The following is a 19,154-nucleotide window of genomic DNA, read 5'->3' as shown; positions in this document are numbered from 1 at the left end:
TAAAAATGATTGAAGAAATGTATGTAAAGTAGTAGCATTTATATAAATGCTTAACTCTAAAGTGGCATTTAGTATGTGATAGTCAGCCTGTGTTTCTGTTTTTCTTTTTTAATGACACACCAGTTAGAATTTGTGCTTGCCTGGTGGCTCAGATGGTAGAGTCCTCCTGCAATGCAAGATATCCATGTTCGACTCCTGGGTCAGGAAGGTCCCCTGGAGGAGGGCATGGCAGTTCACTCCAATATTCTTGCCTGGAGAATCTCATGGACAAAGAAGCCTGGTGGGCTATAAGTCCATGGGGTTGCAAAAAGTCAGACACGACTGACTGACTATCACTTTCACTTTTGGTTCTTTCGCCAGGAATCGAACCTGCGCCCTCTGCATTGAGAGGGCAGAGTCTTACCCATTGGATCACCAGGGAAATCCCCTGTGCTTCTAACTAATGCATTGTATTACTGTCACGGGCTTACTGTCCAGTGGCTCAATGGTAAAGAATTTGCCTGCAATGCAGGAAGTTCAGGAGACCTGGGTTCAATCCCTGGGTCAGGAAGATCCCATAGAGAAGGAATGGCTACCCTCTCCAGTATTCTTGCCCAGGAAATCCCATGGACAGAGGAGTCTGGTGGGCTACAGTCCATAGGGCTGCAAAAGAGTTGGATATGACTGAAGTGAATAAACAACAACATTACTGTTTATATACTGAGAATCCCTCCAGCCCAAGACCACCAGGGGCACAATTGTATTTGGCACGTTGGGTTCATTACTTATGGCAGAGGGAGGACGTGCAGCATCCAACAAGAAGCATGCTTTCTCATCCCTCCGTTGGTGGCATCCTAGCAGAAGGGTAGACTAGAGTACAGTTGATATAAGCTGCATCTAATTGTTCAAGAGTAGTGGTCACTCATAGGAGCCAGAATAGAGGAGTGTTTGGCCATTTTTGTGGTTTAGAGAGTGTTTAGGGCTTCCCTGGTAGCTCAGCTAGTAAAGAATCCACCTGCAATGCAGGGGACCCTGGTTCAATTCCTGGGTCAGGAAGATCTGCTGAAGAAGGGATAGGCTACCCACTCCAGTATTCTTGGGCTTTCCTGGTGGCTCAGCTGGTAAAGAATTCACCTGCATGAGAGCTGGGTTCCATCCCTGAGTTGGGAAGATCCCCAGAAGAAGGGAAAGGCAACCCACTCTGGTGTTCTGGCCTGGAGAATTCCAAGGATGTGTAGTCCATGGGGTCACAAAGAGTGGGACACAACTGAGCGACTTTCACTTTTCAGAGAGCATTTAAGACGATGTTGATGTTCTGACATAATTGGGCAGTGATCTTGGTTTTGTCTTAATCTACCACAGAGTGATCTTGTCTGATGCAGATGTTCTGTAAAACTGTTTCTGTTCCACAGGAGAACGCCAGGCATGGCTCTGAGTACTACCAGGCCAGCTCCTGGAGATCAAGGGCAGCTACTGTCCACCCTGATATAAATCTGTGTATGTGCGCAAATGTATATACACATATCTAGAAACTTAGTGTCAAGTTCAAAATCTATTAAACTGAATAAATTAAATTCTCAACATATTTTCATTAATAGAGATAAAATTCTTTCCATAAAAAACTCAACCTGGATGTTTAGAATGTGTACTTGATATACCTCCTTTCTTTTTCTATTTACTTTTAAGATTAAATCTGTATAATATGGAACCAAAAAAAGTGTAATTGTCAGATAGCCGTGTGTGCGTGCTCGGTTGCGTCTGACTCTTTGTGACCCCATGGACTGCTCTGTACATGAGATTTCCCAGGAAAGAACACTGGAGTGGGTTGCTATTTCCTTCTGCAAGGGGTCTTCCCAACCCAGGGATCGAATCTGCAAGTCCTCTGCAGCAGGCAGATTCTTTACTACTGAACCACCTGGGAAGCCCTTAAGATAGCTACACACAGTATGAAAAGCATAACAAAGTGTTAAGAAAAAGTAAGCAAAAATAATAACTTTCTTCCAAAAGGGAAAAAATGTAAAACTTGTTTGAGTTGAAAAATGTCAGCAAACAATATTTATAGGGTTGTTTCTCTTGGGTTCTAAGTTTGATTACGTCTTGAACTACTCTGTCTGCCCACTGCCAACAAGAATGAAAAATTATATTTGTGGGGCAAAGAAGAAATAATTACTATTTCCAAAACATATTTATTCCAATCTGTGGCCTTGAACGATGCTGCTTAAGACACCCCAACAGATCATCCTCATTCTCAGCCATGCCTGCATTTTGCATGGAACTCTCTATGCCAAATGGTCATTTTTCTCACATTTATTTTGTTAACAGGATAAATGCCAACATTTGTCAACATCTTGTAAATGATGAGCCTTAATGAGGCAAGCTACTGTTTCACTCCTCTGAGGAATTTCATAGCAGAATAAGCAAAATACCAGGTTAAAGCAAGCCGGAGGGAATCCCAGGGAGCAAACCTTTTCTATGAACATATATTCCTTGAGGTTTTGCTTAGAGTGTGTTCTAGGATCCAGGCCAATTTGGCCTAAACCTTTATACAACATTTTAATTATATTTTTAACAAATCCTACAAAATGAGGTTCACATGTTGATTCAGCCAAAAAAAAAAAAACAGTATCTACAAGCTGAACAGAATGCAAGAGAGAGGGAACGATTTAGAGATGTTGCCAAAAACCAGTGAATACAGCGTTTTTTATAATATGGGGCCATGTTTCACTCACTTCAGGGAGAGATGAAGACCAGTGGAGGATATATTCTTGCTCTAGAATAAATGAATGAAAAAGTTTTTATTTTACACATGTGTACTAGATGTAAAGGATCTGTCTGTTAATGCAGGAGACACAAGACATTCAAAGACTTGGGTTTGATCCCTGTGTCAGGAAGATCCCCTGGAGAGGGCATGGCAACCCACCCCAGTGTTCTTGCCTGGAGAATCTCATGGACAGAGGAGCCTGGTGGGCTATAGTCCATGGCGCTCAAAGAGTTGGACACAACTGAGACAATTTAGCATGCATGTACTAGACTCAAAAGTAAAAAAGGTGGCGTTTACAGAAACATTAATATTCTGAGAATTTAAGGCCAGAAAATGCTAAATAAGATAATGCACAGGCTTGTCAATCTGTGGAAGTCAACACAAGATTATAGTTAACGCCTTAGGTTTGGGTCAGAAACATTAAGTCTCTGTGTTTAAGTCCTGGCTCCAGTAATGACAAACTATTAATAAATACAAACCGAATACACTTGGCAAATCACTTTACTCCCTTTAATCTCAGTCTCCTGATCTATAGAATAGAGATAATAATGCCTACTCTATGAGAGTATTACAATAATTAAATGTGATAATATATAGAACAGTGCTTATTAAAAAGCCATTAGTGGTTACCATTGTATCTACTAATGAAACTGAAAATTTCTAATCCCTGGTATTAAAAGCAAATGATAGTGGTTGGCTGTAAAACATGTTTAAAAATGTTGTAAAATAGCATGCATGTATTTAGGTTTGTGGTTAGGGGGAAATAGAAACTTCCTATGTGAACCTAGCATCCTTTACAAAGTCTTAAGTCAAGATTTCACTGTAAAACATGTTTAAAAATGTTATAAAATAGCATGCATGTATTTAGGTTTGTGGTTAGGGGGAAATAGAAACTTCCTATGTGAACCTAGCATCCTTTACAAAGTCTTAAGTCAAGATTTCAACATCTTTATCCACTGTTCAATTCTTAGAAGTGTTTCCTACTCAGTATTCCTGATCTGCTGGGAAAGAAAGACTTGGCAATGGGACTGGCAATGATGACCAAATCTTTACCATCACTACGGCTATTTGAGGGTCAAGGTGGCTGCTGCAGCTCCAGGCATTTTGTCCTGATCCCAGGCCAGAAGAAGCAGCATGGCAGCATGTGGAAATCTTGTTCCAGGGATCGAACCCATGTCTTCTGCATTGGCAGGCAGATTCTTAACACTGAGCCACCAGGGAAGCCCTGGACAACATTGTTGAGAAGATATTTGAGCTAATCGGATGCCTCCCCTCCTGACTCAGCTCCAAGTCACTCCAAGGACACAAAGAACCAAACAGTATTTTAAGGTAAAGAACCAGAAAGTACTTTAATTATACCACATATTACCATGGAATATGCTTTCTGGATACGCTGTTGTGTATATGCGTGGAGAGTAATGACAGAGGTTTAAAGTCCAAAATTTAATGAGGCACCTCAGAACCCATTTGTGCTTGAAGTTGGTAAACTGGAAAATGCAAAAGTAGAAGGAATTAAATAAACAGTATGTAAGAAAAAAATGTGGGAGTTTCCCATGAAAATATATACACTTTCTTTCCTATTGCTTAGTTACTGGCCAGATCTTAAATTCCACTAGTCAGAAATAAGAAACCAAACCAAGCCTGAAAGCCAGAAGGCAAATGTGTACTCAGCCCAGTTGTTTCGTCACTCAGTCATGTCCAATTCTTTTGTGACCCCCTGGACTGCAGCCCACCAGGCTCCTCTGTTTGTGGAATTTTCCAAGCAAGAATACTGGCGTGGGTTGCCATTTCCTCCTCCAGGGGATCTCCCCAACCCAGGGATTGAACCCATGTCTCCTGCATCTCCTGCACTGGCAGGCTGGTTCTTTACTGCTGAGTCAGCACTGATCACAGAGGTGGGTATAAATAGAAAGAAAGGAAACAGGTGAGTCAAGCATGATTTTATTCTTACTGCTTCCAGGACTTGCAAGGATATCATTAAACATCTCGGGGATAGGGTCTGAATTTTACAAACTTTCACTATGAGTCTCTTTTTTTTTTAAATTATTTATATATTTGAAGTTCGTTCTCAAAGTTTGTTCTCAAAGAGAACACCTAATTCAGATGATAATACAACCCAGTTGATTCATAGAAGACAGTGAATAAATTCAGAGCTTAGCTTCTTTTCCTGTTTTTCAAAAAACTTTAGTTCAGAGCTTCCCTGGCAGTCCAGTGGTTAAGACTGCACGCTCCCAATGCAGGCGGCCCAGGTACAATCCCTGGTCAAGGAACTAGATCCCATATGCCTTAACTAAAGACCTCACCTGTAGCAGGAAAGAAAATCCTGTGTGCCACAGCTAAGACTCGCTGCAGCCAAAGAAAGAAAGAAATACTTTAAAGAAAGATGGGGTAATGGAGGGGCACTGAAAAGAAAGAAGCTGTTCCTAGTGACTCAGTTAGCAAACAGTGGAACCAGGTGTGCACTTAAGTGTCCAGGTTTCCAGGCTCTTAACTACCAGCTCTGGGCTTCTTGGTGACTCAGACGGTAAAGCGTCTGCCTGCAATGAGGGAGATCAGGGTTTGGTCCCTGAGTCAGGAAGATCCCCTGGAGAAGGAAATGGCAACCCACTCCAGTACTCTTACCTGGAGAATCCCATGGACGGAGGAGGCTGGTAGGCTACAGTCTGAGGGGTCACAAAGTGTCAGACACGACTGAGCGACTTCACTTCACTTCCGGATCTGAAATCAAGAACCTGAACAGAGGTTAACAGCATGGATCTGGTGTCAGAACCCACTACTCCAAGAGCCAGAGAGTTCTCGGGAAAGAGTTGTTTAGCTGTACGGTGAAAGTTGGTCTTATTGAGTCTATGCTGGGCGTGCGTGCGTACGTACGTGCTGCGTCGCTTGAGTCTCCTTTCACACCTTGATATCCTATGGACTTTAGCCTGCCAGGCTGCTCAGTCCATGGGATTCTCCAGGCAAGAATACTGGAGTGGGTTGGCGAAGCTCTTTGTGAGTGAGACCATTTTTAAGCATTAGCGTTCAGCTGCTGCAAAATGTACAAATCAACGTGACAGCAGTTTAAGCTTACCGGAACATCTTACTCATATTCTGCTGTTCCCTAGGAGAGAATTGTCTTTCTTCCTTCTTCTCTATGTATGAAATAATAATAATCAATTTAGAAAGCTGAGTGTGCAGAAGCTAAGTCTACAGCTTTTTTTTTTTTTTTTCTAACTAATCATTTTAAGTAGGCTCTTGCAAACCACTTAGCCGAGCGGAGGTCCTAACACGCTGATATTATTGATAATGTGCTCATCCATTCTTGACTGATTTCTTCTGTCACTCTGCGCCCCCAACAGCTGCTATGAGTGTGCAGTTTCCATTGACTTCATAGAGAGAATTGCAAGCTGGTTGGCTTCTTGAAAGTGTAGAGGGGAAAAGGCTAGAGACAGAGCCTTGGCTGACACAGAAGGAATGCTGGCAATGGGATGAATAATAACAGGCTCATTTGGATGAAGCTGCCAGAAAATAGAAGCGAAGGATCTCGAGATGGGTCAAGGCTGCATTCAGCAGAGAATGGCGTGTAATATTATCTGATGAAGGGGAACACGGTGCTTGCTAAGTTATATAGGGCTGAAGGGGTGGGAAGAATAAGGGAGTTACAGAGATGCAAGCTGAATAGCACCAGGAAGCGGGCACCGCACAATTCCAGAGGTTAGGATGTAGGTTCTTTGGCCAGGGGCAGATGCTTTTGCAATTGTGTACACCTGCAAGGGAGATAATGGCTTTCCATTAGTCAGTGTGAGTAACGCTGACCATATATATTTGAAAGGCTTTATTTTTTTTAAATGCACTAAGATTATTTGTTAGGCTGAAACACTTAGAAAATTGCTTTTAATAATGTGACATAAAGCAAATGAATGTGTGTTCATGTGTCTGTACCATGTTTCTGATTTTTCTTTTCCTATGTAAGTAAAAATCAACACAAGTGTCTTGACACTTAGATGTTTAGGTGAGGGGAGAAGGGAGTCCTAGAAGCTGCAAGAATATGGTTTAAAACCAGTAAGATGATGAGCATACACTGGAACAAATGATATTGTTTAGATCAAGAGAGAACAGTGTGTTCATCTGAAACTATCACAGCATTGTTAATTGGCTATACCCCAACACAAAATAAAAAGTGTTTTTTTTTTAAAAAAAAAAGAGTGAACAACATTAGTGGTTCATTTCCTTTTTTCTCAAAGTATCAGTGATTTTTTTTTTATATTATTCATTTACTAGAAAGTTAACCTTTGTTTCCTGGTGGCTCAGATGGTAAAGAATCTGCCTGCAATGCAGAAGACCCAGGTTTGATCCCTGGCACAGGAAGATTCCTTGGAGAAGGGAATGGCTATGTATTCCAATATTCTTGCCTGGAGAATTTCATGCAGAAGACCCAGGTTTGATCCCTGGCACAGGAAGATTCCTTGGAGAAGGGAATAGCTATGTATTCCAATATTCTTGCCTGGAGAATTTCATGGACAGAGGAGCGTGGCGGTCTAGAGTCCATGGGGTTGCAAAGAGTTGGACATGACTGAGTGACTAACACTTTTATACTTGGAAACTCCTGGCTCATTCTAAAAAGAGTTAAATCATTTTTTTCTTCTCAATTTTAGTGCTAGCAATATTGATGGTGATGCTTTTGTATTTTATACTCAATTCTTGAATATATACAATATTATATCTTCAACTATTCTTATTTAAAACTAAGATATTGAGATCACATTTTAAAATGTGAGCTGTGTGCTTAGTTGCTCAGTCATGTCTGATTCTTTGCGACCCCATGGACTGTACAGGTTCCTCTGTCCATGGTGATTCTGCAGGCAAGAATACTGGAGTAGGTTGCCATTCCCTCTTCCAGGGGATCTTCCCAATCCAGGGATTGAACACAGGTCTCCCTTGCTGCAGGCGGATTCTTTAGTGTCTGAGCCACCAGAGAAGACCATGAATACTGGAGTTGGTAGCCTATTTCTTCTTCAGGAGATCTTTCCAACCCCGGAATCCAACCAGGATCTCCTGCATTGCAGGCAGATTCTTTATCAGCTGAGCTACCAGGGAAGTATGCTTGTTGAATTCAGTTAGGAAAAGTGGTGATCCAATTCTTTATAGTGATTACCATCACCAACTTCAGGTAATATGCTTAAAAAAAAAAGTCTACATTGTCAACTATTCTTCCTGAGAAAGACTTTAACCTTTTCAGACATTCTGTAAGAAATTCAACGTCTTTTAAACTCAAGAGAAATATCACACAGCACTTAAAGGTTACACTTACTATGTGATATGTTATCACCAATATTTTTCACCAGATAGCTATAGTTTTTTGGGGTTTTTTAGGTAATAGTGCTAAATGTTGATCATGTTAGTGCTGTTTTGTGAGCTATTCTTCTCACCCTTAAGATAAATTCTCAGCTCTATTTGCCAGGCCACTGACTACATTAAACAATAGTTCCTGAAATCAGAACAGTCTGGTACCCAGGTTACAAACTCCCCCACCGCTATATGCAATATTACACACAGAAGGAAGTACAGCTTTTGTGTCTGACAAGAACTGAATGAGCACAAGAAAAAGAAAAGACAGCAGAGAGTTAAAGCAACATTGGGCTTTCCCAGGTTCTAAAATAAAGGTCTCAGAAATTGTGCCTCACTGTAAACTGCTTCTTTCTGCAAAGGTGGGATTTATTAATAGATATTTTATTGACAACAGAAGTTGAAAGTATAGAAAAATCTCCATCATTCCCTCAGTAATCCTACTGGAGAATTGTTTGTTCTGAGAACGTGGCTCACTCTACTTTGATGTGAAACCCTTAATAAATTATGCCTGCAAGTTCTTTTGAGGGAAGGCAACTGGGCCCACCTTGTCTATAATTACGCCTTAGAATATCCTACTGCATTCAGAGAAAAGATTTAAATTCATATAAAGAAAAAGTAGTTAGATGGGAATGACCTGAGGCTGTCCATCACAGAATCCAGAGAAAAATCAAAAGTTTATACAGAGAAATCACACACAGAGCATTTATGTGTTATTGGACACATGCGTATGTGCTAAGTCTCTTCAGTCATGTCCAGCTCTTTACAACCTTATGAACTGTAGCTCGCCAGGCTTCTCTGTCCATGGGACTCTCCAGGCAATAATACTGGAGTGGCTTGCCATTTTTCTTCTCCAGAAGATCTTCCTAACCCAGGGATTGAACCCACGTCTCCCGCATCTCCTGCTTTGACAGGCAGAGTCACCTGGAAAGCTTATTCTTAAATTAATTATATATTAAAATACAACTAGTTCTGTCTCACCAGTATTAGTTTATCTATTCTCAACAAATGGTTTAACTATCATACACAAACGTTGCTGTTTCAAATTAAAGAAGAAAGGAGACTCTGGTGCATATTCCCATAACACCCAGAGCAATTATTAGGTATCAGTTTTTTTTTACTAAAAGATTCCTTCCCACTTCTGGCTTTCTATCAGCAAACCAGGTGTGCCGCTTTCTTTACACGATTTTTCCATTACAATCTTCATCAGTCTGGAGTGTAATACTCTGTATTTGTCTTCGCATTGTATTTAAACGATGTGACTGGTGTGTGGATAAGTACATCTCAGATAACAGTTACCTGTGCTTTAGTGACGGAAGGCAGACAATTCCGGAGTGAAGTCGCTTCTAAAGGCTCAGTGGAAGACACTTTGTGGAAGAGGTGAACGGCTATGGCAGATGATGCAGCAACAGCGCACAGTTTCAGCAGGAAGTTCCAGAATTGAATTGTTCTCACATGAAATAGCCATTGAAGAGGATCATTTGTCTCCCTCGTCATTCACGCTCAGAGGCACACCAGCTGAGGAAATTGCCACAGACTGTTAGGAGGAGAAGGGAAACAGGACCGAGTTCATTTTGTTTTTCCATGAACATGTTTCCCCTGAAAGGTGCTCAGTGGCACCCAGATAGATCTCACCCAAATCCATCTCACAGATGGATCTCATCTCCAGTGGGCAGATGCACAAGCTCATTGGGGGTGCCTGGTCTCCCTGTGTGAACGGGCTGTGGCTTTGATCCAGATGAAGATGCAGGTGTGGATAAAGAAGTGTGTTCACAGACACACCAGCTAAAATACAGGGTCCTGGGGGACCTCAGGACTGTTTGTCTCTGAAATTCTCTTGGATTCTATGCATCAAAGATCCTCTGCTTGACCAAACTCTACTCATGGGCTTCTGAACTCTCTTCTCAGAGGCTCTGTTTGGGGGGCTTCCATGGCCATCTGTGTGCTGTTGCAGTTTAGCAAGAATCCTTCTTAGTCAGTTTACCAGAATCTCCCATCTTTGCTCTCTGGCCATCCTAACATTTGATCAGGTATCTGCTCCACCATCCGATTTAGCCAGAATCCCTCCTTTTCCCCTGGGTGTTTCTTCCCAATGATTTTCCACCCACTGATGCCCCCCCACACACATACACATGCCCTGCTCCTTAGGTATAAGTTCCCACTTTTCCTTGTGTTCAGAATTGCATTTTTCTCTCTCATACTGTAAAATCCCATTGCAGTGGTTCCTCCGTGTCTCATGATAGCTCTCCTTGAATTGTTTGTTCCTTTTTTTTTTTAATCTTTTAACATGGGAATGAAATTGACAGAATCAACCAAATTATTGAATACCCATTCTACCACCTACCCCCATGATAAGGGACTCTCTGAAAAGGTGTGTACAATGATATTTCTCATCTGTGAAGCCTCTGCAGCTTGCAGGCAGCTGTTAGAAGTGGCTGATGGTACCTAACTTAGTTCATATTTTGGATCTTGGCCCAATAAATAAACACTTTCATAGATATGTGTGTGTGTGTGTGTGTGTATACATGCTAAATCACTTCAGTCATGTCTGAATCTGTGCAAATATGGACTGTTGCCTGCCGGGCTCCTCTGTCCACAGGAATCTCCAAGTAAGAATACTGGAGTGGGTTCCCATGCCCTCCTCCAGGGGACCTTCCCAACCCAGGAAATGAATCGGCATTTCTTACTTCTCCTGCATTGGCAGGTAGGTTCTTTACAACTAGCGCCACCTGGGAAACCTATACACACACACACACACACACACACACACACACATATATATATATATATATATATATATATATATATATATACACACACACACACATATACATATGAGATTCTGAGTCCACTACACTTAATTCTTTCCCTTTTTCTCTGCTTATTTTATTTTCATCATTGAGACCTAAGAGATACACATGCCAACACCACCAAGGTCTGAATCATTCTTTTCCTGTTAGTGTCCTGTGAGTTCTAGAATAATCTTCATTAGCTGCAGTGAAGGTGTACTGATTTGCCTGTCAATTATCACATGAAAGCAAAGGAATTGGAGAGGATGGATTGTCATCAGTGCCTTACTTATTCACTCAGAAAGTTCCAGAGAGTTTTCTGGATAGGGGAACATGAGTCAAGATGGGTTTACCAACATGTCCTTAAAGTTCACAGATGATTTTGAGGACTTGTGTTGAAGTGAATGTGCCTGGTAATCAAACATGCACAAAATATTTGTTTCCAATCAGTTATAAGAAGTCACAACTCATCCAGGTTGGGACGAATATGTGAGCCCAGCAGGATGCAGAGAGCATACTCCATAAGGAGGAACCCACACCAGGCCACTCGTGAGGAAAACTGGCTAGAAAAGGGCTGGAAGGAAGCCTGTTCAGGTAGACACTGACATGAGCAATGCAATAGAAATGAGCAATCAAAAGACACGTCAAGGAAGAGGAAGTCCATCCTAGCGTTACCTAATGTGGGGTCCAGGTGCTCACTGCCCAAAAGTCAACAAAGAGGCCAGGTTGGTGGATAGGGAAGTCTACTTTATTTCAGGTGCTGGCAACCTTGGAGAAGGGCAAAGGCCCATTTCTACCCCCTCTGACAACCAGTGGGGCAGGAACTCTTAGAGGCTAAGGGAGGGGGCTATGCGAAGAACAGCACAGTCAGCTCTGACAGTCATCTTCAAATTGGTCATCTCGGCTGTTTTAAGTACAGTTAGTCTTCAGTTCCAGGGTCAGTGTGTTTCCGTGTCTTTGGGACCAGTCCTTGGTATTTTGGGCAGCTTATGTCACAGCTACAGTCTGGTTATCACGTGGTTAACTTCTTCCACCTGGTGGGGGTTTCAGTCTCTGTAAGACAGCTCACAGGATATGGCTGTGAACATTATCTATAGCCCCTGACATGGAACTAAATGTCCTTGACTGTGCTTAATGACTACATTATTATTATTTGGTCTCCTCTGACTGTTTTCCTTTGTTTCTGCATTTTCTCATTTCTCTGATTATTTCTCTTTATTCTTTGACTCAAGTTTCCCACAGACAAAAGGCAGGCAGAGGATGTGGGGCGTGGGCAAGGACCATGGGGTCCAGCTCCATTTCACTAGGACATGGGGACCAGGGAGAGAGCCTGGGGTGATGCTGAAGTCACAATACAAAATAGGCTGGTGTTCATGCTGGCTTCATAGTTACTGAGTACTTGCTCTTTCAAGTATTAGCCTGGTCATAGGAAACAAAGCTATTTAGACCCTCTAGGACTCAGTTTACCTGCTGCTGCTGCTGCTGCTAAGTCGCTTCAGTCGTGTCCGACTCTGTGCGACCCCATAGACGGCAGCCCACCAGGCTCCCCTGTCCCTGGGATTCTCCAGGCAAGAACACTGGAGTGGGTTGCCATTTCCTTCTCCAATGCATGAAAGTGAAAAGTGAAAGTGAAGTTGCTCAGTCGTGTCCAACCCTCAGCGACCCCATGGACTGTGGCCTTTGAGGCTCCTCCATCCATGGGATTTTCCAGGCAAGAGTACTGGAGTGGGGTGCCATTGCCTTCTCCTGCCGGTGGTCAAATTAAAATAATAGACTTTATTTCACAAATTTGATTTAAAGATTAAACACAGAAGTCCATGTAAAGCACTTTGCATAGTTTCTACAGCATAGCAAATGTCCCCCAGTGAAGCCAGTGTTATTAAGAGTTTTCCAATTAGAAAAATAGATTGGTACTTGGAACAGTACTCTATCCTCACTCTAAAAATTCCTCTTTTTGTTCCCTCTGTCTGGAGAATGGGACTTCATCATAAAAAATTTCAAGAGAAGGGTGTGTGCAGTTCAGTCCAAAGTATTGTCCTTCCCTTGTTTGTTGGCACACCTTTGAAAATATCTTTTGGCCATATTTTTGTGGGACTGTTTTTGGATTCTCCATGAAAAGTGAAAATGTTAGTCCCTCAATCATGTCTAACTCGTTGCTACCCTATGGACTGTATCCCGCCAGGCTCCTCTGTCCATGGGATTTCCCAGGCAAGAATAGTGGAGTGGGTTGCCATTCCCTTCTCCAGGCATCATCTTTCAGGATCTTCTTGCTTGTTTGGAATGTCATGTCCAGCATTTTTATTTGTGAAAAGGAGACATACAGGCTACTCTGTTCTGCTGCAATGGGAACTCGTCCTTTTAGCAATGGCTTCCTCATGCCTCTCCAATTTCATCCCCTGCCATACTTCCTCTCACTGGTCTCCTCCTGGGTATGGTGTCCTCATTCTTTCTCCAACAAGTGAGGAAGCCCCCACCTCAGGGCTTTTGTAGCTACTGTTTCCTCAGACTGTAGCCATTTCTCTCTAGAAGCCATGCGTCCCCTGCTCTCTGCTCAAATACTCTCTTTCATATAAGGTCCTCCCTAAGGACCCTTAACATACTAACCACCTGCCTCCTAGGGTGTGGGGTCCCGTACTGACATGCTTTATGTGGATTCACAGAGACCATCACTACTGGACATACTGCCTCCTTTGCTGTTGTTCAGTTGCTCAGTCCTGTACAATTCGTTGCGACCCCATGGGCAGCAGCACCCCAGGCTTCCTCTCCTTCACTATCTCCTAGAGTTTGCTCAAACTCATGTCCATTGAGCGGTGATGCCATCCAGCCACCTCATCCTCTGCCACCCCATTCTCCTCCTGCCCATCCTTACTTGTTTCTTATCTGTCTCCTGTACTAGATTAAGGGCAAGGAGCTTGTGTCTGTTAGTTCTCTCAGCAGTATGAGTCCAGTGAATGGATAAATGAGATAGAAATTATCTTTCACATTTTCAGATGACAAACTAAAGTAGAAATTGAAGTTGTAGAGAGATTGTTGACTCTTTTTGACCCCTGGACTGCAGCCCGCCAGGCTCCTCTGTGTATGGGATTTTTCAGGCAGGAATACTCAGCGTGTTGCCATTTCCTCCTCCAGGATAGAGAGATTAATTGACCTGTATGCAATGGTACCCCACTCCAGTACTCTTGCCTGGAAAATCCCATGGATGGAGGAGCCTGGTAGGCTGCAGTCCATGGGGTTGCTAGGGAGTCGGACACAACTGAGCGACTTCACTTTCACTTTTCACTTTCATGCATTGGAGAAGGAAATGGCAACCCACTCCAGTGTTCTTGCCTGGAGAATCCCAGGGATGGAGGAGCTTGGTGGGCTGCCATCGCTAGGGTCGCACAGAGTTGGACATGACTGAAGCGACTTAGCAGTAGCAGCAGCAGTATGACATTAGCTTCTTGGGGGAAGAACATTGCCCTGCATATGTAGAGAATAAGATTCTTCCTTCTTTCCTGCCTTACGGACATCAGTCAACTGACTGAACAGTCACAAGCTGACTGTGCTTAAATCGTCACTCTGACTGCTGAGCAGGTTGTGTTCAATGCCCATGGCTCCCATAGACAGCAAAATCCTGTCTAGCCCACCGAAGCCATCCTAGATAGACCTGAGAAAGCATTTTGCCTGCGGAAATTCATACCATCTCCCAGGCACGTGGTTGACTGTTTAATGTCAATACTCCAGGATCACTCTGCTACATAATCTTCATTACTTTATAATTATATTTCAATTTCAAAAGTGTTCATTCTATTTGTTTTCTAGGAATCTCTTTTGAAACTTGTCAAGTAATTAGTTGATCAGCTTACCTTTCAGCATCAAGTGGTATTTTATCTTAATCTAAGATGTCTTTAATAACAAGGTATCACCGATATGATAATTCAATTCAGAAGCCTCTAGAGACTGACTTACATTATATTCATCATACAAAAGCAGAGACTTACTCAAGTGGAATGTGAATATCTGTGTTCAGTTATCTTTAGCACCATGAATAAACTATGTGTTGAAGACAGAAGAAGTGCTTCTAAACATAATAAGTACAATATACGAAAATAAAGTGTCTAATATTTGTTAAATGTAAGAAAACAACTATTTCATGATCTAGTTCCTTTTTTTGCCATAAGTTTTGAAAACGTAGAGCTGAATTTAATTTACTAATCAATTCATTTTGGGTGTCTGCTAGAACCACATAGTTTGCACATTTTTTGCCGTACTCCATAGCATATGGGATCTTGGAATCGAACCTGTGGCCCCTGCAGTAGAAATGTGGAGTCTTAACCACTGGACCACCGAGGAAGTCCCCTTCTGCACCTTTTTAAATGGACTTTGCACATTTATTCTCTCTCCTCCCAATCTCTTCCCTCCCTCCCTCTTGCCTTGCTTTCTTCCTTTTCTTCCTTCTTTCATCCTCTTAAACTCCTAAAACATCTTAAAGGTTTCTTAACCTCTTAAACATCTTAAATTCCTCCAGTGCATCATTTTTCATCTAGAATATGTATATTATGTTTTGAAATAAATGTTATAAATGTAATGAAATTTTGGCTCTACCAAACAATCTGAGTTCTCTATAGAAACCTAATTGGACCTTGCAGGTTTGAAGGGTTGAATGAACTCTCTCGTATCTTGCATTGGTATTTGGGATATCAAGAAAGAAAACCATCTGATAAACCTTTCTAAGTCTGTCTTAATCATGTCTTCACCAGGCCTTATCAGGAATGCTTTTACTTATGTGTTAATTCAATACATGCTCCCCTGTACTAAGGTAGGTTCTGTAAGAAAATCCAGGATGGAATAGAGTCTGCCTGTAAAGGTGTATGGCTGATATCTTAGGAAAAACTAGAAAATTAGCAAGATGGATGCTGCTCTCATTTGTCTCACCCTCTCCTTCCTCGGCTGTGTCCACAGGTCTGATTTCTATGTTTGGGTCTCTATTCCCGCCCTGCAAATCGGTTCATCTGTACTATTTTCTAGATTCCATATATATGCACTAACATACAATATGCGTTTTCCTCTTTTTATTTACCTTACTTTACCCTGTATTGAAAGAGTAGCATTGAAACATACACATTTCTATATATAAAATAGCTAGTGGGAGGCTGCTGTATGGAATTCAACCTGGTGCTCTGTGACAACCTAGAGGGGTAGGATGGCAGAGTGAGGAGGAGGCTCAAGAGCAAGGACATACATGTATACTTAAGACTGATTCACATTGTTGTACGGCAGAAACCAGCATTGTAAAGCAATGATCCTTCAACTGAAAATAAATTTTAAAAAATTTTTGCAAGATAGATGGATGGCCAGATAGATGATAGATACATGCATACATACATGATAAACAGATAAAGATCAAGACTCAAGATAGAAAGATCAGCTCTCCATCTGTCCTTGTATCAGAACCCCCTAAGACAATGATTTTACTCCCTCTTTGCTCTACTTCCTAGGAAGTTCTTAAAAATATCTATTTATTTTTGTTGAAGATTGATCGATGTTCACCTTTGATATCTCTAATTGTCTATTTATGTTTAGCTAAACCCACCGAGCTGTTTGCTTCTCTGAAGAAAGATTTTGCTAAATCGATGCTCAGATTCTGCTGGCAACGTGGCGCTGACATGTCTTTGCTTTTGCAAACATCCTGATGCCCTCCATCCCTTCACACTCTGATTGTTTCTGGAATTAGTGGCCGAGGCGCACCCAAATCGCACCTCCGCCCAGTTTCACCCCTGCTTGGCTTCAGAGAACGCAGGCAGGAATTGACTGGGATGCTAACCCATGCTTCACTAAGGGGGTGGATTTGTAGATTCTTCGAGATCCTGGATGGGGACATTCTATTTCTGGGGTGAGTGGGAAGATACAGGGACCCCTGCCAGCAGCTGTATTTGCTATGTTTGCCTAATGTTTCAGTGGAAGAGACTTTCCTTGCAGCTTTCTCCCAACTTCTCTGTGCCCCCTTGTTGTTTTTATTTCCTTGCCCAGATGTCTGCTGCCTCTGAGGACCCTCCTGTTTCCACCCTCTTGGGTTGGGCATGGTCTCCAGCTCCAGGAAGTCTACCTTCCTCCTGGCTTGCACTGGCACAAACCAGGAAGGGCTGTTTTCCCTTCTTTCTTTCTTTGTAAGTCTTAATGATCTTTTCTCTGTGACTCCCATCCTCAATTATGTTCTCAAAAGGTAAAGTCTGTGCATTTGAACACAACTGGGGGACCGTCTTCTCCTTGTTTTTCTTATGATTGTGCCTGTGAATAAAACCCTGAAATTATCAATTGTCTAAAAAAGCCATGCCACTATGCCAAATGGTTGAGTTAAATCAGCTGTGGCTTCAAGTAGTCTTATCATTATTAATAATAGTAATAACTCTCCCACCAGTCGAATATTTACTTGCACTAAATAACAGGTAGTTTGAGCATTCTTTGGCACTGCCTTTCTTTGGGATTGGAATGAAAACTGACCTTTTCCAGTCCTGTGGCCACTGCTGAGTTGTCCAAATTTGCTGGCATATTGAGTGCAGCACTTTCACAGCATCATCTTTCAGGATTTGAAATAGCTCAACTGGAATTCCATCACCTCCACTAGCTTTGTTCGTAGTGATGCTTTCTAAGGCCCACTGGACTTCACATTCCAGGATGTTTGGCTCTAGGTGAGTGATCACACCATCATGATTATCTTGGTCGTGAAGCTCCTTTTTGTACAGTTTTCTGTGTATTCTTGCCACCTCTTCTTAATATCTTCTGCTTCTGTTAGGTCCATACCATTTCTGTTCTTTATCAAGCCCATCTTTGCATGAAATGTTCCCTTGGTATCTCTCATTTTCTTGAAGAGATCTCTAGTCTTTCCCATTCTGTTGTTTTCCTCTATTTCTTTGCATTGATCACTGAGGAAAGCTTTCTTATCTCTTCTTGCTGTTCTTTGGAACTCTGCATTCAGATGCTTATATCTTTCCTTTTCTCCTTTGATTTTTGCTTCTCTTCTTTTCACAGCTATTTGTAAGGCCTCCCCAGACAGTCATTTTGCTTTTTTGCATTTCTTTTCCATGGGGATGGTCTTGATCCCTGTCTCCTATACAATGTCATGAACCTCTGTCCATAGTTCATCAGGCATGCTGTCTATCAGATCTAGTCCCTTAAATCTATTTCTCACTTCCACTATATAGTCATAAGGGATTTGATTTAGGTCATACCTGAATGGTCTAGTGGTTTTCCCTACTTTCTTCAATTTAAGTCTGAATTTGGCAATAAGGAGCTCATGATCTGAGCCACAGTCAGCTCCTGGTCTTGTTTTTGCTGACTGTATAGAGCTTCTCCATCTTTGGCTGCAAAGAATATAATCAATCTGATTTCGATGTTGACCATCTGGTGATGTCCACGTGTAGAGTCTTCTCTTGTGTTGTTGGAAGAAGGTGTTTGCTATGACCAGTGCGTTCTCTTGGCAAATCTCTATGAGCCTTTACCCTGTTTCATTCCATATTCCAAGGCCAAATTTGCCTGTTACTCCAGGTGTTTCTTGACTTTCTACTTTTGCATTCCAGTCCTCTATAATGAAAAGGACATCTTTTTTGGGTGTTAGTTCTAAAAGGTCTTGTAGGTCTTCATAGAACCGTTCAACTTCAGCTTCTTCAGCATAACTAGTTGGGGCATAGATTTGGATTACCATTATATTGAATGTTTTGCCTTGGAAATGAACAGAGATCATTCTGTCGTTTTTGAGATTGCATCCAAGTACTGCATTTTGGACTCTTTTGTTGACCGTGATGGCTACTCCATTTCTTCTGAGGGATTCCTGCCCACAGTAGTAGATATAATGGTCATCTGGGTTAAATTCACCCATTCCAGTCCATTTTAGCTCGCTGATTTCTAGAATTTCGACATTCACTCTTGCCATCTCCTGTTTGACCACTTCCAATTTGCCTTGATTCATGGACCTAACATTCCAGGTTCCTATGCAATATTGCTCTTTACAGCATCAGACCTTGCTTCTATCACCAGTCACATCCACAACTGGGTATTGTTTTCACTTTGGCTCCATCCCTTCATTCTTTCTGGAGTTATTTCTCCACTGATCTCCAGTAGCATATTGGGCACCTACTGACCTAGGGAGTTCCTCTTTCAGTATCCTATCATTTTGTCTTTTCATACTGTTAGTGGGTTTTTTAGAAAAGGCAGAGGAACCAGAGATCAAATTGCCAACATCCGCTGGATCATGGAAAAAGCAAGAGAGTTCCAGAAAAACATCTATTTCTGCTTTATTGACTATGCCAAAGCCTTTGACTGTG

Source organism: Bos indicus, chromosome 11 (assembly GCF_029378745.1).
Source record: "Bos indicus isolate NIAB-ARS_2022 breed Sahiwal x Tharparkar chromosome 11, NIAB-ARS_B.indTharparkar_mat_pri_1.0, whole genome shotgun sequence".
Lineage (NCBI taxonomy): Eukaryota > Metazoa > Chordata > Mammalia > Artiodactyla > Bovidae > Bos > Bos indicus.
The sequence above is the reverse complement of the archived record's forward strand: the minus strand, read 5'-3'. Positions refer to the sequence as shown.